We start from the raw sequence: 25569 nt of genomic DNA on the forward strand, positions 1-25569 counted from the left end.
CTAGTTTCAAGACTGTGCTAATAATTTTTGGATGCTAAAGAACATTTCTTGGCCTTCCCCACCTCTAACCCTTGGGGATGTTCTTTGCAGATTGTGGATGGAGACAATAAAATAAGAGTAGTTTCTTACCCTTCAACAATATGTGATGATCACTTCTGTTTCTTAAGTTAAATGTCTTATTCTGTGTGGCATTCTGTTTTTAAATCCATCTACAAATTAGTAATTTAAAATAACAATCATTCTGTGGTATTATTCTTGCTTTTACTTTCAGTCAGTTATTTAATAAAAGCATCTTTCAGCCCCACTCCAGGTATCAGGAGAAATTAACCTATTGGCACCTGCAGATAGGGTTCAGTGCACATCTGGCAGTAGCAGGTATCATGCTGACATTCTCAAGAGGTAGCCTTTCACTTGCCTCATAGAACTTCCAAAAATATGTATCCTTGTTCAGGTGAGGGAGGAAAAAACTTCAAAATGGAATAATAAAGTTTTAAGGTTAACTTTTCACTGCTAGGAAAATTTACTTGTTACTGATACATCAGTCTAAAGTTATAGGTTGTATTTATTCTGTTTTATAACTCATAATCCTGGTAGCTAGAATGAAAGAAAGCTAGGCTACTCAATTATAGATTTCTTTCTTTCTTTTTTTTTTACTGGTTATGATTCAGGTGGGTTTCAGAACTCTGCTTATTCTTAGAACCTTTATTTTTGGCTATTTAAGTGAAAGAAGAGAGAATAACTAAACTGTTAATACTTGTGTGTGTTGCCAATGGTATAAAAAAGAAAATGCTTATTTAAATTTTTTTTAATCAAAAATTAGATTGTTTAGGATGTTGACATGTTTAGGGTTTTGTTTTCTTAAATGGAATTTTGTTTTTTTCTGGAGACTAAGCATCTGGAAATCTGAGATTGATTTGGGTTATATTAGTATGTTAATGCATTTGCCCTTATTAGAAAGCATGCTATATCATAATTGATATTTTAATATTTGAATTTTAAGAAATTCAAAATAAGTGGTAATAATATGTTGATTTTTTTTAGATCACATGTCCAAAATTGTGTTTTAGAATATAAAATTGATTATTTTATAAAAGAACAATAATCCTTAATATTTCCTCTGTTTAACCATATGAATTAGAAAAGAATATATGTTAGTATTGCCTAAACAGCAGAAGAAAGCTACATTGAAGCTAACAATAAGATGTAATTTAGAATAGGGACACTTTCATTGTAGTTTATTTACTATTTATAGTTTTTGTTTCATTAAATAATTAGGGTTTTACATAAAAGCATTTACATAAAAGCTAATTTTATGGTTCTTGGATAAAGATATAGGAATTTTAATAAGTAATCTGACTTTCTGCTAACTGCCTGAAACATGATTATGTAGGAAAGCTTTTCTGTTTAATTTTTTTTTATGTCATTTCAACCCAGCTGATCATAAGAATTGGGTCATACTGCCAGCAACTTAGGTTTGTGAAGGGAATAGAACAGCTTTTCCAGGGACAAAGAGAAATGAAATCACTTTCAATGAAAGAAAGATGCCTCATTATAGTCACCAACAGCAGTTATTGACAGCTACACTTCCTATTAACAAGGAGCATTTAACTAAGAGTTTGGCTGTTGGATCTTTGGACTTGATCTAATTTGCTAGCATTAATTAGTTTCTTTTGAGCACAGACACTTGGTGCTCACAGCTATAGATTTGGAGGGCTAATTAGGATAGAAAATTGAACAGAATGGGGTAAGGCATTAACCTTCAACCATTACCAGCTGGGACACTGATAAAGACCACAGAGTCCAAATGCTCCCTATTGATGTGAAGAGTACCCTAATGAATATCAATTTCAGCCAGGTTGCTATATTTTTTTTTTTACTAGTTCTCTATTCATTATAATTTTTTAACCAGCTTCCATGATACCTTCATTATCTATACACTATTGGTTTTTACTATACAGTGATTTAGTCTGAGTTGCACATTTCACCTAATATTTAAACAATTAAAATTTGTCTTAGCAGATAGCATTTAGAATATTTCATTGTTAATGCTTGTAAAATTTATCTTTGATCTACAATTACATTATTCTAATTCTACAGTACATTTGTACATAGTCATAGTAACTGACTCATTTCAATATGATGAAAACTATAACTTTATAAAAGGAAAATTTCAGCTTTTGGATAACCGGTAGTGTTTGTGTTATTAAGCTGGTATCAACTATAGAGTTTGTCTTTAAAAAATATATTTTTAAGAATGTAAAATAAGAAACATCAAAGTATATGTTTCTTTTTGAAGAGAAAACTAGTGCGTACTACCTTTTCTTTGGGAACTTCGTTGATTTGATTAGTAGAGGTGTCTTGATATAAAGATAGATATAGCATAGAGAACTGTGATCTTATTATTGTGAAGCTTTTTGACAAGATTATAAACTGTTGATAGCAAAATAAAGGTTATTGATTTAAATTCAACTTATTATTTCACCAGTGATATTATTAGTAGTGAATAGAGCCATTGAAATAAATGACTAAAGTGTATGTGTAGACTTCAACACAATCAGCACACTGGAAATGGAATTGACAGAAAATTCTAGAATGGCCAGATCTCTAAGTTTTCCCACTTTCCCTATTTCTCAAAAGCAAAACACAAATCCCCTTCTGCCAGCTGTGGTGATGGAATCATGGTTTTTCTTGGATCTGGGAATTACCAACTCATGTTTTAGGGAGACGGTTTGACAAACTCTGGAGATTGCTTTCAGTGTTGTGCCTTTTCCCAGCTGTTTCACTTCACTATATTAATGATTTAAATTTTCTGTATTAATCATATTTTTAAAATACATATTTTTGTTACATTTACTGGCAAAGTATGTATTTTGTATTTTAGTATTTAAAATTTTCTTCTGGAAATAGGGCTTCCATAAGAGGAACAGTTGCTGAATTGCAGTGTTTTGTAAAAGAAATTCCTCATTATATTCCGTTGTTCTTTTGACGGACATAGTTGACATTTGGTATAAAGTCTCTATCTTGAATGTTGTTTGTTTTAAAAATAATAAGAGCTTTTCTTTATTTTTACTATGAAAGATCAAGACCAAAAATTATTTTGTCATGAGAGAGCTTGGAAGTTTATTTTACTTAGCTGCATTCTCCTCCTCATTGACTCTCCTATCTCATGGGCCTTCTTTTACATTACTTCGTATTTGTTTTGTGACTTTCTTATAGACTTCTTGATCTTTTTTCCAATGAGTGGGATATAGTTCTGAAGGAATTATATAAAGTACAAGGAAGCATGGATTGTTTGTGTTTTTGAAATATTACAGAACTGTGTTTAAAAAACACAGAAACTTGGTAAAATGCCTGCCCTCTACTATCACTCACATACAACTGCAGTATGTTACTTTTTGCTAAATTTCAAAGATATATGAATAGATAAAAAAGAAAATCAAATTAAGGACACTTAGGATATTCTTTAGGAAATTTACAGGAAGAGAACTGTTAAAATAGCATTAACACAAGTGTGAGGGTTACAGACTACATTCTCCAAGTGATCAGTCTTTGTGCAACTGTGTTACTTGAACCTACCCCAAACTTCTCATTTATTGTTTGAACTGTACCATTTTTATTACACATTTTTTTGTCATTTAATAAGTTTACCAATATTATCTAACACCGAGGTGGAGATCAATATATCTTTAGACTGGTCTGGATAACATATAAGAGAATAATATATAAAAACATCAAATTGATGAGTATCTGTTACATATAAGACCATGGTATATACTCTAAAAAATATACATAAATAAAAGACACAGTTGCTCCTTCTTGGACTTGTCTGGCCTTTGTCAGGGGTCCCCAGGACCATTCCTGGGTTCAGTTGTATTCTAGGAAGACTTATAAGACTCAGCATTTAGTCTTAATCATGGCTAAGATTTATTACACCTAAAAGATGCAAAGCAAAATCAGTAAAGGGAAAAGGCACATAGGACAAAATTCACAGACAACTAGCTTCTAAGAATCCTGTCCCAGTAGAATCTTTTAGAATGTGCTCAATTCCTCAAACATTAAATTTTGACAACACACATGAAATGTTACCTACCCAGGAAGCCTATTAAAGACTCAGTCTTCTGAGTTTTTATTGGGAATTGGTCAGATGGGCACCCTTTGCCTAACATGTACCCAAATTTCATACTCTCAGAAGGAAAGCAGGTATACAACATGAGCCATATTGTTTACACAAACAGTCTGGGCTCAGCAAGCTGCTCCATCAATTAGGTAATGGTGGGAGCATTCCCAAAATCCAAGTTCTCAGTTGCCAGCTAAGAGCCAACCTTGCATGCAGTCCTTTCTAAGGATAGCAGCATCATGTCTACTATGTCAACTCTTTTTTGCATATAGACATTGAAAACTAGCAATATTTGTGTATGACTAAGGCCTAATGTTATGTCAGTGGAATTAGGACAAATAAACTCATATGAATCACAAATAATACTGAATTAGTCTTAAAACAAGTGAACAAAGTATCTGATGGTTATTTCTTATTGATTTAGTGGTTCTCAGGTTTCTTAATGTATTCATACTTCGGTTATCAGAACTGGTGGCTTTCTGTGATTTCTTTATTTTGATTAACAGGATGATTTTGCAACAAAATTATATGTAAGTAGATATAAATACTCTTAAATAAAATGATAAGCTGTTGTCTCAGAGAAAGTGCAGAATATTGTAATTTGAGAAGTCAGTGAAATCTTTTAAATGGCAAGTACTTAATTTAAATGACTAAGTTAGCATGAAATTTTGTCAGGACATATGAATATGATACTTTAAATAACCAATTATACAAGTCATAATAATTGAGAAAAGTCAACATTTGAACACAAAACAAAGACTTGCATGGCTTGAAACTAAAAAAAAAATTGTTAAAATAAATAAACATTATTATAAATCATGACATAGCTTTTCTGCCAATAGTTCATTAAAAAGTTTTTATTATCATAGTATTCCTTGACAATAATTTTCAGTTATTTTTTGTGTAATAGACTTAAATTCTTGTATCTAATGAGAAGTTAATTAAAAATTAGTTGTGGTCTTTAAATAATACCCTTGTTTTAAAAATCTAAGTACAAAATCTTGCTTTGCTTAAGCTATCTGATGATCCTCTTGTTGTAATTGATAATCAGAGTCTGATACTGGTAAACTTTTTGTAAATTCCCACAAATAATTACATTTTTAGTGAAATATATTCTAATATGTATCTTATACATCTGTTGGGAGAATTATAAAGGAGGCAGCTTGGCTTGTACAAAACTTTGGAATGTGTTAAAGTGGAACATTTAGAACCATGTAAAAACTAATCAGTCTTGCTGGGTGAGGTGGTGCACACTTGTAATCTCAGTGACTTGGGAGGCTGAGCAGGAGGATCTCAGGTTCAAAGCCAGCCTCAGCAATGTAGCAAGACCTTGTCTCAAAATAAAACATAAAAGGGCTGGGGATGTGGCTTGGTGGTTAAAAAAATCCCTAGTACTAAAAAAAATATTCAGTCTCTTTTGGTGGGTGGAACTGGAACTTGCTTTGAACTGTATTGTCTAAACATATACTATTTATTACATTATAAACAGATAATATTTATTATATCATTTGATTTTGTTGCCTTTATAGTTCATAGAGTCAATAAGTAGTGTTATTTTTTATGAAGAATATTTTGAATTAGCAATTATAGATTTCAGTTGCAGCCTAGTATTTCTCCTTTCAGTTTATTTTTGTGGTTTTCTTTTTGAGGGGATGTGAAGTCTAGGGTAAATCTGAAGTCACATGTCATTCCTCATAGAAATAGAAAAAGCAATCATGAAATTCATCTGGAAAAATAAGAGACCTGGAATATTCAAAGTAATCCTTAGTAAGAAGAGTGAAGTAGATGGCATCACTATACCAGACCTTAAACTATACTACAGAGCAATAGTAACAAAAACATCATGGTATTGGCACCAAAATAGACTTGTAGACCAATGGTACGGAGTAGAGGACACAGAAACAAACCCACATAAATACAGTTATCATCTCATACTAGACAAAGGTGCCACAAATATATATTGGAGAAATAATAGCCTCTTCAACAAATGGTGCTGGGAAAACTGGAAATTCATATGTAGCAAAATGAAATTAAACCCCTCTCTCACCATGCCCAAACTTCAACTCAAAGTAAATAAAGGATCTAGGAATTAAACCAGAGACCCTGCACATAATAGAAGAAAAAGTAGACCCAAATCTTCATCATGTCAGATTAGGCCCCTACTTCATAAAGCACAAGAAATAAAATTAAGAATCAATAAAAGGAATGGTTTCAAACTGAAAATATTCTTCTCAGCAAAAGAAATAATCAGGTGAATAGAGAGCCTACAGAATGGGAGCAAATTATTACCACATGCACGTCAAATAGTATAATTTCCAGGATGTATAAAAAACTCAAAAAACTTAACACTAAAAAAACCCAACCAACCAACCAACCAACCAACCAACCAACAAACAAAAAACCCAATCAATAAATTGGCTAAGGAACTGAATAGATCCTTCTCAGAAGAAGATATATGATTGGTCAACAAATATATGAAAAACTGTTCAACATCTCTAGTAATTAGAGAAATGCAAATCAAATGTCATCTTACTCCAGTCAGAATGGCAGTTGTTAAGGACACAAACAACAATAGTGTTGGCAAGGATGTGGGGGAAAAGGTACACTCTTAGATTGTTGGTGGAACTGCAGATTGGTGCAACCAATCTGGAAAGCAGCATGGAGATTCCTTAAAATACTTCAAATGAAACCACCATTTGACTCAGCTATCCCACTCCTTGGTTTATACCTAAAGAACTTAAAAACAACATACTATGGTGACACAGCCACATCAATGTTTATAACAGCACAATTCACAATAGCTAAATTGTGGAATCAACCTAGATATCCTTCAATAGATGAATGGATAAAGAAACTGTGATATATATACACACACACACACACACAATGGAATATTATTCAGCATTAAAAGAGAATACAGTCATGGCATTTGCATGTAAATGGATGGAGTTTCATGCTAAGTGAAGTCAGTCAATCTCAAAAGACCAGGGGCCAAATGTTTCTGATAAGTGGATACTGATCCATATTGGGGGTAGCAGGGAGCATGGAATGAATAGAGGAACTTTGTATAGGGCAAAGGGGAGGGAGTGGAAAGGAGGGGGGTATGGGGTTAGGAAGGATGGTGGAATGAGATGAACATGATGACTCTAGGTACATGTATGAAGACATGTGTGGTATGACTCTACTTTGTGTACAACCAGAGAAATGAAAAATTGTGCCCCATTTGTGTGCAATGAACTGAAATGCATTCTGCTGTCATGTATAACAACAACAAAAAGAAGTAGTTTTAAATTGTAATGATTTCTTGAGATTCACTCAAATTACTATACTATTATTCAATTAAATAGAGATCATAGAGGTTTATTCTTAGGCCCCGTAAGCATCTGACATCATATTTTAATATGACAATATTGATACAAAATTGTTGAAGGAGATGGAGTGATATATGCAGATATCTCAGAGAAGAATGATGTGAGTAGAAGGAATAGCACATGCAGAGACCCTAAGGAACTAGTGTGTCCAGGGGATAACAAAAATGTCCCTGTGGTTACGGTGGGATGAATTGGGGCCAGAGTGGAAGGAGAGCAATGCAATAAAAGAATTGGAGACAAAAATTTGTTTAAGATCATGGAGGTACTAAGCATTCATAGGTCCTGAAGAGAGAAACAGAAAGGCAAAAATTACTTTGAAGAGTGAAGTAAGGAGTCTGATTTATAATTTAGCATGCTATATTAAGAATAGAAAATGGCAGCAGTTGCAGAATCAGGGATGCCGCTATGGATGTGCTTGAGACAATCCAAGTGACAGATTGGAAAGGTGGGTGGCAATGAAGGTGATGAGAATGTGCACATCTAGGATCTACTTTGAATGTACAGGCGACACAGAAATGACTCCTTATAAAATTTTTCATGAACTAGTAAAAGGAAGGAGTTAATAGCAGGGATAAGGAAGACTGTGTAGGAAATTTTATTTTTTGGTGATCAGTGGATCAGGAGTTTAGTTTTGGACATGGTAACTTTGATGTGCTTATTAGACATCTAAGAATGAAACCATTTTTTTAGTGTAATAATAAACTAATAAATCTCTTAAAGGGAAATAAAGAAGTGTGATAGTAGTGGTTCTAATATTTTTCTAATATTTTTGTGTAATTAGTGATAAGTTGATTTAGGGTATAATCAGTACATGTGTTCACTTGGACATTTATATGTTAATAACTGACATTTTTATTTTTTGATTTTCCTTTTAAGTTCTACACAGATCACTTCCTTTCCAGAGTGAAACATAACTACACTGATTTGTTAATTCAGTCAAACACTGATTTGTTAATTCTAGTGAAGTTAGAACTACCTTTCATTACTGCTATGGCAATGTATGGTGCTAGGTACAATAGAGAATTGGAAAGCTAGAGTCTCAAACCTCAATAAAGACAGTAAATTACCTATTCAGTCTCCAGTATGTTAATATTAGCAGTGCTGTAATTAGAATTCAGGTATCTTAATTCCTGGATCAGTGCTCTTTTTATTTTAATTTACTATTTGACTGTGTCAAAATAGCAAATACAGGGGCTGGGGTTGCGGTTCAGCGGTAGAGCACTCACCTAGCACGTATGAGGCGCTGGGTTTGATCCTCAGCACCATATAAAAATAAATAAGTAAAATAAAGATATTGTGTCCAACTATAACTAAAAAATAAATATTTAAAAAATGTTAAAAAATAGCAAATACTCTACAAATGGGATGAATCAGAAAGTGTATTGTTAGATTAAATGACTCTATCATGAGAGGTGGATTTGGCAAATGATATGTGTGGGTAACGTGTTTTTTTTTTTAATTTCTGGCATGCATACTGCTTTGCATGTTAACTTTGAGGTACCTATTAGTTCCTAGATCATGTGTGCTAAGTGATATTTATACCATATTTCAACCAGATGTAAAAGTAATTTTCTTCTGTACCTTAAGCAATTTCAAATTTTTATTTTATTTCTTCCTGTGGTGCTCTTTTGGACTGTAACGCAACATGCAGAAACTATGAGCCATCTACTGATCAAAAATGCATTCATCCAAAGAAATGAAGTCAGCATGTCAAAGAAACATCTGCATTCCCATGTTCATTGCAGTGCTACTTGCAATAGCCAAGAAACAGAAACAACTAAGCATCCATCAACTGATGAATGAATAAAGAAAATGTGGTACATATACACTGTGAAATACTATTCATCCATAAAAAGAATGAAATACTATTCAGAATTTAAAAAAAAAAAAAAAAAAGAATGAAATCCCATTCGTGGCACACACCTGTAATCCCAGCTACCCAACAGACTGAGGCAGGAGAATTTGAAGCCAGCCTTGCCAGTTTAGCAAGACCTGGTCAAAACAAAATAGATTAAAAAAAAAAAAAAAAACCCAAATCCTGTCATTTGCAACAAGAAGCATGGAACTGGAGAGCATTATGTTAAGTGAAATAAGATAGGTGCTAAAAGACAAGTAATACATGATTTCATTTATATGTAGAATCTAAAAGAGTCGATCTCATAGAAATTGAGAGTAGAATGGTGGCTACTAGAGGCTGGGGAGTATAGGACTGAGAGATAGGGAAAGGTTGATTAATGGGTACATAGTTACAATTAGGAGCAAGAAGTTCTGGTGTGCACAACAGAATGTCTGTAGAAAACAATAGTGTACTGTAGACTTCAGAAAGCCAGAAGAAAAGAATTTGGAAGTTTTTACTGCAATGAAATTGTGTTTGAATAGAGAGATGTTAAACCTGATTTAAACATTACATAATGACTTTATCAAAACATCAAGTTACTCCATTAACATGTACAATTTTTATATAATTAGTTAAAAATACATTCAATTACAAATGGATTCATACCTGCATAGCATAATAATCTGAGTTATATGTTAAGCTTAGTTTTTATTTTATAGTTCATAATTAATATCTTCTTTGATGCTAGTTTTCACTGAAATTGAAATCCTTTCCTTGATTTTTATTACCACATGTTAATTATATCATTAAATAAAACATTGCAATTTAATTTTATGAATGATTAGCAACATATATGAATGTGCTGTGTAAGCATGACTGAGATTAACATACAGGCCAGTAGCTGGGGTGTGGTGGCGCACGACTGTAATCCCAGCTGTTCGGGAGTCTGAGGCAGGAGGATCACAAGTTCAAAGCCAACCTTAGTAAAAGTGAGGTGCTAAGCAATTCATTGAGACCTTATCTCAAAATAAATTATGAAAAAGGGCTGAGGATATGGCTTAATGGTCCTGTGCCCCTGAGTTCAATCCCCAGTCATCCCCTTTCCCCCTAAAAAAATATATAGCAGTGGTAGAGCACTTGCCTAGCATGTATAAGGCCTGGGTTTGATCCCTTAGCATCATTAAAGAAAAAAAAAAGCATGATATAAAGTAATATACATGGTATAAACCCATTTTTAAGTAAATCATACATATATATATACATAAGTAAAAAGAAATGTATCACAAATTTAATATAATTGCCTGGAAGTATGGGAAGACTATTTTTTTTCTTACAGTATGCTTTTTCATTTTCTTGAAAAATGAAAACATGTTACTGTCTTTAGACAAACTTTTATATCCTGTATATGCAAATTACAAGTGTATGTATCTTGATGAATTATGACAGTGAACATCTCTCTATGTAACCACTATTAAGGTTAAGAGAAAGGTATTATATGAAGCTAGCTTTCTTTGTACTCTTTCCAAGTCACTGCACTTTCCCTCAACCCAAAGTCACCATCATTTTGACTACAAATTTCATAGATTAGTTTTCTATTTTTTAAATTCAAGTATAATCATATAATGTGTGCTCTTTAGTTTTACTCATCATTATGTTTGTTAGGGTACCTATGTGACATGTAGTAATAGTTTCTTCATTTTTATTACCATATAGTACCATTGTATAAGTTGGCTATAATGTATTCTTTCTTTTTACTGGGATGGGCATTTAGGTTATCTCCAGCTTTTATACAAATAGCACCCATATAAACATTCTTGTTTAGTCTTTTATATCCGTATGTATGCATTTTTGTTGGTTAAATACCTAGAAGTGGGATTTCTGAGTCATGGGATATATATCATTTCAACTTCAGCAGATAATGTTGTTTTCCATATGACTTGAAAGTATATGCAATGATTAAAAAGCTATAAATCATTATAAGAAGAAGAAACCTAGAGTTTCCTACAAGAACTGTCAAGAATCAAATATTTTAATTTATAATAGAAAAAAATCATCAATATAGGAAGATAATTGTTTTGTATCATATATTGTAAACAATTGAAGAAAAAGACCACAAAGTAGGAAAATATATGTATAACATATAACAAAGATTTGATATCCCTAGTTACAAAAGACTATCAGGAAGTAATGAATACCAATTTTAAAAATGAGCAAAGGTGAACAATCTGAAAAGTTTTGTATTCTTAAACATGAAAAATTGTTTTTTCATCTAGGCAATCGCAAACCACAGCCTATATTACTATATTTTTACGTATTAACAGCATGATATATAAATTCATAGTGGAGAAATTCTGCTTCTGGCATGACCTGTTAGCTTTAACAAGTCATTTTGTAGAAAACAAATATAACCTATAAACAGAATATGAAAAACAATCTGAAAGCATCATAGGGTAAAAAGAACCACAACAAAACAAATGAGGGTAGTCAAAAACTGAAGGAAGGGAATAGCATTGGGTGGATTTCTCCCAGGTAGTGTGGCAGAAACTCAGATAAAACATCAGCTAACAAAAGAACCTTTCGGTCTTGCTTGTTTGAAAGGACAGGGAAAGTGTCCTTTTAGGCCCTGAAAAGTGTATGTATGAAGTAAACTAAATTGCCTGCTTAAATGAAAAATTCCTCAGAAAAAAGCTGAAACCAAACTTTCTTTATATCATTCACAGTATTCATAATACAATGCAAAATTATTTAGTGTACAGAGAAACAAGAAAACACGACACATTCTCAAATCAACAAAAGGCTAATTTTATGATATCTCAGATGTTGGAATTAGTGGGTAAGGATTTTAATGCAGCCATTGTCATTGCTTAAGAATGTAAAGGAAAATGCTCTTGCAAAGAATAAAAAGGTAGGAAATATCAACAATTGGAAACAATAAAGCTGGAATGAAAATTCTAGAACTGAAAAATATATCTAACATAAAAACAACTTCAGAATGGAAACAACAGGAATCATGAACCAAAAGAAAGCAATAGAAATATTTAAAGAACAGAAGGAAAAAAAGAGATTTTAAAAAATGAACAGAACCTTGGGGACTTGGAGAACAATAACATAAAGGAAATACTCATGTAATTGTAATGGCATACCTACCAGAACGCTGTAATTAAGAATACTAACAACATTCACTAAGGATATATCTATCCAATGACCTAGCAGCTCTGCTTAGGAGAAATGAAAATTATGTGCACAAAAAAGAATGTGCCTATACAATAATACTTATAGTAACTTATTTGTAATAGCCACAAATTAAAATTAGCCCAGGTTTATCTCAAAGGGAGAAGGACCAGACCAATTTCAGTATATTCATGCAATAGATTACTGGTTAGCAGTAAAATGGATTTATAGATTACTGTTTTCTACAACAGCAGAGATAAATTTCAAAACTCTTATGTTGAGAGCTTCTACAACCAGCTTTGGCTCCTAACCACAATGGCTGTCAGCTTGGTGAGAAACACAAAGAAGTGGGACTTAACAACTCCCAGCCCTTGACTCAAGGGTTACAGAACCCAAAAATAAACATGAAGAGTGGCACAACAGCATGAGCAATGAACATGCATCCTTGCCAGTAGTTTTGATGACTACAGTGGAAACAAGCCCTTTATTTCTCATTAAGAATTTTTTTTTTCTATTCTATCCCCCCTTTTCCCTATTTTTTTTTTTAAATTTACTTTTTATTATTCATATATTTTAAAATTTATTTTTAAATGTTTTAAATTTATTTTTTTCACTTTTTTTCAATTCTGCATGGGTACACACACGTGTGTATATGTTTGCTGTATATGGAAAGGTTTGAAAATTACATGTTTTTCATATAATCTTTTTATTTTAATTGCTCTGTATTATTGTATTGAAGTCTATGTGGTGTTTAATGCCAAGAAATATAAATATATACATATATATACACATATAAATTCATATATAAATTTATAAATTCATATATACATATATATGCATATATGTATATATTTATTTTATGTAATTAGTTGCACTGATATTTAGGAGATAAATATTATCATTATTGTCTTCTTGTTGGATTGTTCTTATATTTCTTTTATATGAATACAGTGGAATTTCAACACATCCCTATAGACAGGTCATCCAAACATACAATCAATAAAGATATTTACAACCTAAGTAATAGTATAAATTAAATGGACTATATCTAAAGAATATCTATAGAATATTTTACTCAAAAACAACTAAATTCACTTTCTTTTCAGCAGCTCATGGATTCTTTTCCTAAATAGTCCATACCAAATACCAAAAAATGAGCAAATGCCAAAAATTGATATAATATGATCTATCACATCATAATGAAATGAAACTAGAAATCAATAGCAAGAAAAATTATAGAAACCATAAAAACACATGAAGATTGAACAGTACTCTTTTAAATGAGGAGTGTATCTTAGAAGAAATGATAGAATAAAAAATTCTTAGAAACAATGAGAACTGAGATAGAAAATACCAAAATAAAATCTTTGACACAGTATGAAACAGTTCTGAGAGGAAAATCGATAGCAATGAATGCCTACATTAAAAAAAGTAGATCCCAAATACATAAATCTTATGTTTCACCTCAAGGTAAGAGAAGGAAATTAAGGGGATACAAATAGGAAAAGAAGAAGTCAGATTATTTTTCTTTGTTGATAATACAATCCTATATCTAGAACACCGTAAAAAAAACTGCACCAGAAGACTTCTGGAACTAATAAATAAATTCATCAAAGTAGGATACAAGATGAACATTCATAAATAAATAGTTTTCCTATACTTCACTAGTAATTTTGCTAAGAAATGTATCAGGAAAACTATCTCATTTACAATAACATCAAAAAAGTTGGGAATTAACCAAGCAGGTGAAAGACCTCTACAATGAAAACTATGGAAAACTGAAGAAGACCTTAGAAGATGGAAAGACACCTTCCCGCCCCCACATATTCTTGGATAGGTTGAATTAATGTTCTCAAAATGACCATACTACCAGAAGTGTTATACAGATTCAGTGTTTTGTTATACAATCCCTGCCAAAATGCCAATGGTGTTCTTCACAGAACTAGAAAAAAGTTTTAAAATTCACTTGGAAGAAAATATTACCCAGAACAGTTAAAGCAATCTCAAACAGGAAGAGTGATATTGGAGGCATTGCAATACTTGATATCAAATTATATTTCAGTACTATAGTAATAAAAACATTATTGTATTGGCATCAAAATTGACATGAAGATCACTGGAACAAAATAGAAGACCCAGAGACAAACCTAAATAATTACAGTCTTCTGATAACTTGACAAAGGTGCCAAAAATATATTTTGGAGAAGAGAGCCATTTCAACAAACGGTGCTGGGAAAACTGGATATCCATGTGTAGAAAAAATAAAACTAGATCCCTTTCTCTCACTCTACTCAGAAGTCAAAGCAAAGTAGACAAAAAACTGAGGAATATGACCAGAAACTTTGCAACTGCTAGAAAAAAACCTAAGGTCAACATTCCAACACATTGGCATAGGAACTGGCTTCCTTAACACAACCTCTAAAGTGCAAGAAATAAAACCAAGAATTAATAAATGAAATGGCATCAAATTAAAAATCTTTTGCACAGCAAAGGAAACAAGAGCTTGAAGAATGGGAGAAAATCTTTGCTAGCTACTCCTTTGACAGGATTAATGTATAAGAACTGAAAAAGTTTAACCCCCCCCCCCAAAAAAAAGCCAAAAAATACCCCAATCAAAAAATGGGTAAAACAAAACAAGCCTTTCTCAAAAGTTGAAACACAAATGGCCCTCCCATACATGAAAAAATGTCCAACATTCCTAGCAATCAGGGAACTGCAAATCAAAACTACACTGAGATTTCACTTCACTCAAGTAAGAATGGCAATTATGAAGAAACGCAATCATAAATACTGACAAGGATGTAGGGAGAAAGGTACACATATATTTTTGGTGGGATTGCAGACTGGTGTGATAACTCTGAAAAGCAGTATGGAGATACCTCAGAAAACTAGAAGTGGAACCAACATATGACCCAGATATTTCACTCCTTGGTATTTATCCAAAAGAATCAATATCAGCATTCTATAGCAATATAGCCACATTGACGTTTATAGCAGCTTAACTCAAATCGAGATATGGAACCTGTCCAGGTGTCCATCAATAGATGAATGGATTAAGAAAATGTGGTATATACACACACTGGAATTTGACTCAGCCATAAAGAAGAGTGAAATTATGACATTTGCTGGTAAATGGAACTGTACAACATCCATGCCAAGTGAAATAAGCCAGACTCAGAAAATCAAAGGTTGAATGTTTTCTCATCACATGTGGAAGCTAGAGCAAAGTAAGAAAGGGATAAAGGGGGAATGGGTTGGATATCATAAAGACAGAGGTAAGTTTAGTAAAGTAGAAGAAAGAGATTGAGGGGGAAGGAGAAGGGATAGGAAAGGGGAGGATATGTGGGATGATTTTGACAAAATTACACTATGTGCATATATAAATATACCACAGTAATTCCACCTTTATATGTATAAAGCACTAGTTTAAAATAAATATGTGGAAGGCAGACCAGTAGAGTAGAGGAAGGAGAATAGGGGGTGGAAGGATGGGAGGGAAAGGGAAGCACCAGAGACTGAAATGGAGTAAATCAAATTTCATACATGAGTATGTAAAAATGAGCCCAACTATTATGTACAATTATAATGTACTAATAAAAGAAAATAAAAGGTCAGGTTGTTGTATGAAAATGAACATTAACTGCCAGGTAGTACTTACAGAGTTAACTGTGGCATGGTCTCTTTTACAGATGTCATTAGGTATGTGTTATTCCTATTTCCACAGAGAAATTGATTCATTAGATTTGTCAGATTTTTGAATCAACTTTTTATTTTAAGTCTCCAAAGTTAAGGAAAACCCCACTTTGGTCTAAGAATGATTAAAATCTAAACTGTAGCGTATAGTAGTGCTCCTTTATTCAGTTTTGTTTTCTGGGGTTTCATTTATCAGCAGTCAACAATCACAGTTCAAAAATATTTAATGTAAAATTCCAGAAATAATTTGTTTTAAATTGCATAGTGTTCTGAGTAGCAAACAAAATCCCACACTGTACTACTTTGTCCCACCTGGGATGTGATTCATCTCTTGGCCCAGTATATCCCTGCTGAAGATTGCCACCTGTTAGTTGCTGAGTAACCCTCTTGATTATTAAATGGACTCTTGTACCATCATCTTGTACACTCTTGTGCATGTGTTCAGGTAACCCTTCTATTATGTAATAGTGACCTCGAAGCACAAAAGTGGTGATGCAAAGGAGGCAGCAGGGCATGAAACATGAAGGAATAGTTTAACTCTGGTACTGTATAGAAACACCATAGGACATTCAGAAAAAAAGTATTCATGGGTTTGTGCAGTTTCTGGCATCCACTGGGGGTCTTGGAACTTAGCCCCTGTGGGTAAGTGGGGGGGATAGATAGTGTGTTCTCTTAATGTAAATGGAAATAGACTTCTTATTTAATTGGAAAGTTCACATTGCCTTGCTGCTTTTTCTTCTCCCCAGTGGTGGCAGAAATCTTAATCTGCATTCTGATGCTGTGCATTTGCCTTTAAATGCATAAATGAATGACTTGTTTACATTGAACTTTCATCCTTATAATGTTTCACCATAACCTTAAGTCTTTAGTTTTAATGACAACTAAATTCAAAAACAAAGAATAAATTCAACCTTGAATCTACATTATTAGATATCTTTCTTTATTTCAACAATCTCTTCTAACAAACTTTAGAAATGTGATATGACTTGACTAAAATAGATTTATTAGGACACATCTTTCTACAAAATGATTTCCAGGTCAGCATACACAAATTCAACTTCCTCTTGATTTTCTGAATTTTGCTATGTGTTTGTTAGAAAGTATTACCCTAGTTTAACCCTGTACTTGCCTCTGTAGTGTGACACTGCCAAAAAGCCAAGCCTTGCATGATATTACACAGTGGGCAGTGTCCTTTATGTAAGACAGGTAATTGACTAGTCTTTGGTAGAATCATGGATTAATAGCAAACACATGATCCCAGTTCTTTGCAGTAGCATTGTCTCACTCTTTTATTAGTTGTCTTTCTAAGCTTATTGGATCTTTGAACTCTTTACATTGCAATTTCATTTCCATTCTGACTTTTTCCAGGTATAGATAGTACCTGGAAAAAGATAGCTTAGGAGGTACTTAACCTCTCCTGCTGAGAAGGAGACTTGTGCCGTGACACTTGTATACACATTTAATTTCAAAAGGTATTTATGGATTCAGATGTGCTTTTTTCTAGGTATCTGTATGTGTATATGTATATACATATACATATGCACACACATGTGTATACACATAGATAAACATATACACTCATCCACACAATGTATATAAATGAATACACACACACAAATAGAGTTAGCCATTTAAAAATCTCACTTGGGTCTTAATATGACTTTCTTACCAGGTTGTTAAGTTATTACAGTCCCATATATTGTACCAATAAATTCCCAGTTCATTTGGTATGATGTCCTGTTGGTATAAACATTTTATATTTGTATATACTCTATTTCTGAGTTTCACCTAAGGTAACATTGTGAAGTTGTATAGGTTACTGGCCTTGCTAGCTAATACTGTTTCACATTGAAGAAATAACCTCCACCCCCCCCCACCCCCCCACCCCCCATACCCCCGCCCATCAGTATTTTATGTGGACTGCTACTTCTTAAAACAGAGTTAGTTTGAATGGATAGTCAGGAAACTTTTTGATACTTTGAAAGAACATTGATTTTCCTGTAGTGGGTTATTTTGGGTAGTTTATAATTAATTATGATTAATTGTTATTGAACTTGGATTCTTCACCTTTTTTCTTATAAAATTTAACATGTCACTTAATGAATGTATGCATAGCATTTATGTTAAATAGACTTGTTAAGTATGTCTTTCCTATTTGCTACCTGGCTCCACTAAGAGTTAATATTCAAGTATTTATTCATGATGTGTATTATTCAGGAATATCCCTGTTGTACCACATAAGTCTTCCATCTTTAAAATTCATTCCATAATAATATTTTCATTAGAGGATGGAATATATCAGTTTTCTTCTTTCCATTCCTTTTTTTGTTCTAAATGAAAAGTTCTAAGCTATAAGGAAATAGGTCACAGTATCTATAATCTGATGAGGAACTGAGGTCTATTAGGAAGTAAAAATTGAAGCTCAGTTGCCCTCTAGGGGTTCAGTTTTAATACAGCACATGTGGAATAAGTTAGTGAGATCTTTTGAGGTCGGGTATATCTGCTCAATGAAGGAGCTCTATTTTTTGTTTCCTTAGAGAATAACTGGCCAACACAAAGCTAGTTTTGACTAATTATTAAAAATGAGAACTCATCCCCAATTTTGGGGGGTTCTTTTTAAAAATCAGGTGCCTGTACCAGAACAATCCAACCAACAGCATGTTTCCAAGAATTATTTGGTAACCAATCCGTGATTCTTTTGTAACACTTAATTTCAGTGTCACCACTGTGGTGACTTTTTCCCCTACTCTGTTCAAACTGAAAAACACGCCCCAGAGTGAAGTGGCTTCGTCCTGAATCTTTTCATATAATTAACATGTGATCATTATGAAATGTTTTTCCTTATGGTTTTAGTAACTTTTGGTTGACAACTTTGGATTTGTTGAGACTATTTCTCCCAGTTTCAGATTGGCTATTGGCTCTTTAGCCTAAATGGTACCCAGCTTGCATTGCTTGAGGTCCAGTTAACCCATCGGAATCTGTCTTGGTGTAGAGTGCTCTGCTTTGTAATTATACAATTACACTTGCTGTTTTGGTAAGAAAGAAGCAGTTTCTTTTTCCATTATTGAAAACATTAACTTAACTTTGACTTGAATGAAGAGTAAATTTTGAGTTTTTTGGTGTACAGATATTTAAATGTTTTGAATATTTAAGCACATTTCTATATCAGATATTAAAATTCACAGTTGATATATTTGAAAAAGATTTTTTGTGCATTAATGCATGCTCCTTTATTCCATTAAAGAATGCTGTAAAACTTTAACCCTTTTAATGTATAGCATTTTAAAAAATGTTTATAGTTATATTATCCTCTTCTGTTTTTTCCCTTATAATATTGAAAAGAACACCACTATTAATGATTAGAATCTTTATTTTTTAATCATCAGCTTATAATAATATTTCTTTTAAAGCCTGTTGTTTTTTGAAAACTTTCATTGGGTTTTTTATATATATTAAAATATTAAACTGACTATGAAAATATGTCTGTACCATGCAGTATGGTAGTCAGTAGCCATATTGGCTATTTCACTTTAAATTTAGAATAAATAAGATTAAAAAATTAAAATTTAGTCTCTTAGAATTACTAGCCACATTCCAAATGCTCAACTTTCTTACCAGGTTGACTTTCTTACCAGGTTGCATGTGGCTGGTAGCTACCCCACATTGGACAATGCAGAATCGGTCAATTCCATCACTGCAGAAAATTCTGTTAGACAGGTCTATCACAGATATAAGAATCATCTTCCTTAGTGTGTTTTTTAAAAAGTATATTCTAATACTGGTAATTACCTGAGTAAAATAAGTTGGGATATGAAAATTTTATGTGTCTTTCTTATATTTTCTCTTATCAAAGGAATATTTTAGAAATAATTATAAAGCTGATCACCTGAAGTTATCTTTTGTTTTCCTTGAAGATCAGGATATACTTCTGATTAAAAGCTAAGTGATATCAAATATTATAATAAAATTTAATACATGTTGGAAATATCAATACATTTACTTTATCTCCATCTTGTGGTAGTAATATATGGAAATCTTATTCCTAACAATATAGGTAAAACTTATTCCTCTTTAATTGACATGCCCCTCCTCTTTGCCATGACTTAAGTTAAGTGTAACTTTTGTTATTTAGAAATTTTCAGGTCTTAGAGAGACAATCAAAAATTATTTTAGGTTTTATACTGACTATTAAAGGGAAATCTTGGGCTACAGTTGCCACATTCTGAATATGTAAGAATATTAAAACTGGGAATACAGACATTTTGATCATAGTTTAAAGGAAGAACAAAGCTTTAGCTGTATACTTAAAAATGTACTTTGTATTATTAAGGAGGATTATGATGAAATATGTTTATATGATAAACCTATAATATTTGATAAATTATTTTTACTATAATATGATAGTTGCTTAATAATTTTCATATTTGAAGTTTTTAGTTTTTAAATTACTCACAAGTCCTTTTGTGTAAAATTATAATACAAGGCTGTTTTAGAAATAAATGAAAAAATTAGTATTACAGATTTGTAAACTGAAGTAGTTCGCGCACACTTAATCTTGTTGTTTTTAAAAAAACAATATGAAAAACTTGGTTGAGAAGACTATCTCAAAGGTTTAAGAACATATTCAAATCAGGTTTACTTGATTTCATTCCTTTTCTTATTTTTTAGTTTCTTTTTCTCCCCTTTTTCTTCTTCTTTTTTTTTAAGTTGTACATAGACACAATCCCTTTATTTATTTTTAGTGGTGCTGAGGATTGAATTGAGTGCCTCACACGTGCTAGGCAAGTGCTCTACCACTGAACCACAACCCTAGTCCATATTCCAATGTCTTTCTAAAGAGATTTTTCTAAAAAAAAAAAATGTGTGGCCCTCTTGGACAAACTTAAATGTTGACAAAATCCAATTTTGCTTTCAGTATTGAAGGTAGTTTCTATTTCTATTCTAAGCTCTATTTAATACTTTTTAGAAATTTTAGTTGCATTACTGAGTAGATCTGAGGGTTTCTTACTGAGTAGAACTGAGGCAAAAAGAAGCAAAAGTAGAAACCAAGTGCTCATGGTCACAGTGAAGTCACTATGGTGGCTACGAGCTCCCTGAGGACAGAGAGCTAGCTTATTTTATCCATCACAATGAACTCAGGATTAGCAGAGTACGTGATAAATGGTAAGCACTCAACACATTTTGGATAAATAAATTAATGAAGGAGTCCCACATACATGTCTCTGCTCTATCATGTTTGCCCAGTTGCCCAAAGTGTTCAGGACAACCTGCTGTATTTTTAAATTTTTATGTTCTTTGTGGTTATTTTGAGAATTTTTTTTAGTTAATATAACCTATAAAGCAGTACTAATTTATAGTTAACTATTTTAAAAATATTTATTTATTTATTTTTTAGTTGTAGATGGACACAGTATCTTTATTTTTATTTTTATGTGGTGCTGAGGAGTGAACCCAGTGCCTCATGCATGCTAGGCAAGTTCTCTACCACTTGAGCCACAACCCCAACCCCTACAGTTAACTTTTTATATATGAAAGTTTGTGAGTACTCCAGTAAGTTTGAAAGAATATTTTAAATAATTTATGTGTTTCTTAATAAAAAGCATGATTCTGGCTTCAATCATAAGAAAATTATGAAAACCATTCATATATTCGAGCTGTGGATTTCTTTTAATTTGTTCTTTTTAGTTATACCTGACAGTAGAATGTATTTTGATATATCACACATACAAAAGAGTATAACTTTCCATTCTTGTGGTTGTACATGATGTGGAGTTATGCTGGTCATATATTTATATATGAACAAAGGAAAGTTATGTCTGATTTATTCTACTATCTCCCATTCCCATGCCCCCTCCCTTCCTGCTGTATCCGCCCCACATCATTGCTCCCCCGACACACACACCTCCCCACACCCCACAGCTGCCTCAATCCAGTGAACCTTCACTTCCCCCTACCTCTTCCTATTGTGAGTCAGCATCTGAGACTCATTTGAGAGAGAACATTTGGACTTTGGTTTTTGGGGATTGGTTTATTTCACTGAGCATGATTGTCTCCATGTTCCAAACATTTGCTGGCAAATGCCATAATTTCATTCTTCTTCATGGCTAGTAATATCTGTTGTGTGTATGTGCTATATTTTCTTTATCCATTCATCTGTTGAAGGGCACCTAGGTTGGTTCCATAGCTTAGCTATTGTGAATTGAACTGCTATGAATACTAATGTGGCCATGTCCTGATAGTATGCTGATTTCAAGTCCTTTGGGTATATGCCAAAGAGTGGGATATATGTCAAATGGTGGTTCCCTTTCAAGTTTTCTGAGGAATCTCCACATTGCTTTCCAGAGTGGTTGCAACAATTTGCAGTCCCACCAGCAATGTATGAATCTACTTTTTCCCCCACATCCTCACCAACATTTATTGTTACTTGTATTTTTGATAATTGACATTCTGACCTGGAGTGAGATGAAATCTCAGTACACCTTTAGTTTGCATTTCTCTAATTGCTAGTGATGTTGAGCATTTTTTCATATATTTGTTGATAGATTGTGAAGTGTCTGTTCAGTTCCTTAGCCCATTTATTTATTGGGTTTTTTTTTTATGTTAAGTTTTTTGAGCTCTTTATATATCCTAGAGTTAATGCTGTAACTGAGGTGCATGTGGTTAAAAATTTTCTCCCATTCTGTAGGCTCTTTCTTCATGTTCTTGATTGTTTTCTTTGCTGTGAAGAAGCTTTTTAGTTTGATAACGCCCATTTATTGATTCTTGATTTTACTTCTTGCACTTTAGGAGACTTGTTGAGGAATTTGGTTCATAAGCCAACATGATGGAGATTTGGGCCGACTTTTTCTTCTAGCAGGTACAGGGTCTTTTGTCTAATACCAAGGTCTTTGATCCACTTTGAGTTGAATTTTGTGCAGGGTTAGAGATAGGAGTCTAATTTCATTTTATTACATATGGATTTTCAGTTTTCCCAGCACCATTTGTTGAAGAGGCTATCTTTTCTCCAATGTATATTTATGGCACCTTTGTCTAGTATGAGATAATTGTATTTACCTGGGTTTGTTTCTGTGTCTTCTATTCTGTACCATTGGTCTTCATGTCTGTTTTGGTGCCAGTACCATGCCATGTTTATCACTGTAGCTCTGTAGTATAATTTAAGATCTCGTATTGTGATGCCTCCTGCATGCCATGGTTTTTTATTTTTAACTCCATATCCTTATTTTTAAAAATATTGATTCTTGCATGAAAGTATAGGTATACTTCCTTACCTCCTCTCTTTTAGGTCCTAGTTGTATTTTTACATTGTCAGAATTTGCAATACGTATATTCTTTTCTGAAATGATAAATTCAGTCCTCATCACATTCTTTACTGTCTTTATTATTACTGAATCCATTTTGCTTGATTTTACTGTCATTTATTTAAGATCTTTGGATTCCTTGTCATTTTTCATGCTTGGTAATGACTGCATTGCCTTATATGTTTATGTCAGAAAGGCTGGATATTATATTGTCAGTTCATATTTTCTGTACCTCAGAACTTGGTACATATTGCATCTATGTTTTATGACACTAAGTGTTGCTCTGAAATGTCTGAGGCTACCCTGATTTTCATCTCCACCCACCTTGCAAAAATTTTCCAATAGGCTGCTTGATTTTCTGTATGGATACTTTAGGAGAATCCTTTCTTTATCCTTGAGTTTGGTAACGTAATTAGGATATATTGTATTAGTTCTTTCTGCAACTAACGTGTCCTTTTGGTTTATAAGTATGATTCTTTGAATCAGAAAATTTTTCTTAATTGTAATTTGAAGTTCTTTTTTTTTTTTTCCTTTTTAGGAATTATCTCCCTTAGGGATAGCAATCATCCTTGGAATTTTGAATCAAGGATTAACACATGGGGTGGTATTTGCTGCATAACTAATTACCCCAGAATGTAGTGGCTTGAGCGGCATGTATTCATTACTTTCACAGTTTCTCTTGGTCAAGATTCTAGGAAGAGTGCCTTAGCTGGGTCCTCTGCATCAGCCATTTAGCAAGATTGCAGTTAACATGTTGGCCCAAGATCCAGGTTTCATCTGAAGCCTCAACTGAGGAAGGATCTGCTTCCAAGCTCATTCGGTGTTTTTTGGCAATAGTTATTCTTCCTGGGATGTTGAGTTGACAGCCTCCGTCCCTTGCCACCTGAGTTTTCTCCATATAGCAGTTTACTTCATCAAAACCTGTAAGCTGAAGAGACCAGAGTTAGCTTCTGCTAGCAGGACAAGTCACAATCTTCTGTAAACTAAATATGGAAGTGACATCCCATCTGCATTATCATATTCTTTGGTTAGAAGCAAGTCACTAGGTTTATCCTATCCTATCAGCAAGAGGAGTTTGTACAAAGGCATGGATACTCACAACCTGGGATCATTAGAGCTTTCTACCATAGTAATTGCCTTCTGCAACTTTGTTATCTTTGTTTCCGTTAGCTTTTAATTTTCTTTCCCTCTATTTAATGAGATTATCTAGCCTCATTTTTATAAAATCTCTCATTTGAACTTTAGCTGTGTCTGCCAGATATATTTCTAATATGTTTACTAGCATTGTTGTGAATTTTTTTTGGTCTTCAGCTTATTTTCTTTCTCTTTCATTTCACTCGATTTTATCAACTATTCCTTGAAGTCTAGTTTTCTTGGATTTATGTTTTTATTAAGTTCTTATACAGTGTGACATTTGAGATGCATCTTCTTTTCCTTAGGCATGTTTGCAGAGTTGCTCTGCTGCTTCTCTGAAAAATTGTGGGTGAATGCTCTTTAACACTTTTGCCACTTTTTTTTTTTTTTTTTTTTCCTGATGTTTGTCTTCCCCTGTGGGCTGGAGTGTAAGGGCTGGGATATTCTTCTCTGTGCTTCCCTGAAGCCTGGAGGGAGAGGGAAAGGGAACATACCAGCCAGTGCCTGTTTTTTTTTTTTTTTAAATAGCCTTTAGGAATGTTTCTTCTTTTCCTGTGGGCTTATCTTGGGGGTATCTTCTTATTAAGTGTGGATCCCTGAGAATGGTGGTTTTTGAATTAAGTTTTTCTTTTGTTTCATTTTTATACTTTCTGTAGGTTTCTTATTTATGACCCCCGTCTGTCTCTGGTGAGAATGACAAGTGCTATTACTGGGGATTCTCAGGATATTTTAACTCCTTTAGTTTCTCCAGTATGCCGTAGGGTAAAAAACATGCTATACTGAACCTTATTGGAATCTTTTATTTCCTCGGTACTACTTTTTGAAACTTATGGTATGAGATTTTCTTTAATGGTATAGTGTTAGCCAATTTTTGCCTTCTTAAAACTGAGGAAAGGTTTGTGATATTACAGTATACTACAGTTTTGACCCAGATTTGTCCCCAACATC

At 33.1% G+C, this 25569-nt stretch overlaps 1 protein-coding gene across 1 annotated transcript in view; it reads left to right on the top strand.

Annotated features, from left to right (window-relative positions):
* The window catches only part of Cmc1 (C-X9-C motif containing 1), a 79006-nt gene that overhangs the window by 27777 nt on the left and 25660 nt on the right, over positions 1–25569 (top strand). The window lies entirely within an intron of this gene.

The sequence above is a fragment of the Marmota flaviventris genome, chromosome 1 (assembly GCF_047511675.1).
Source record: "Marmota flaviventris isolate mMarFla1 chromosome 1, mMarFla1.hap1, whole genome shotgun sequence".
Lineage (NCBI taxonomy): Eukaryota > Metazoa > Chordata > Mammalia > Rodentia > Sciuridae > Marmota > Marmota flaviventris.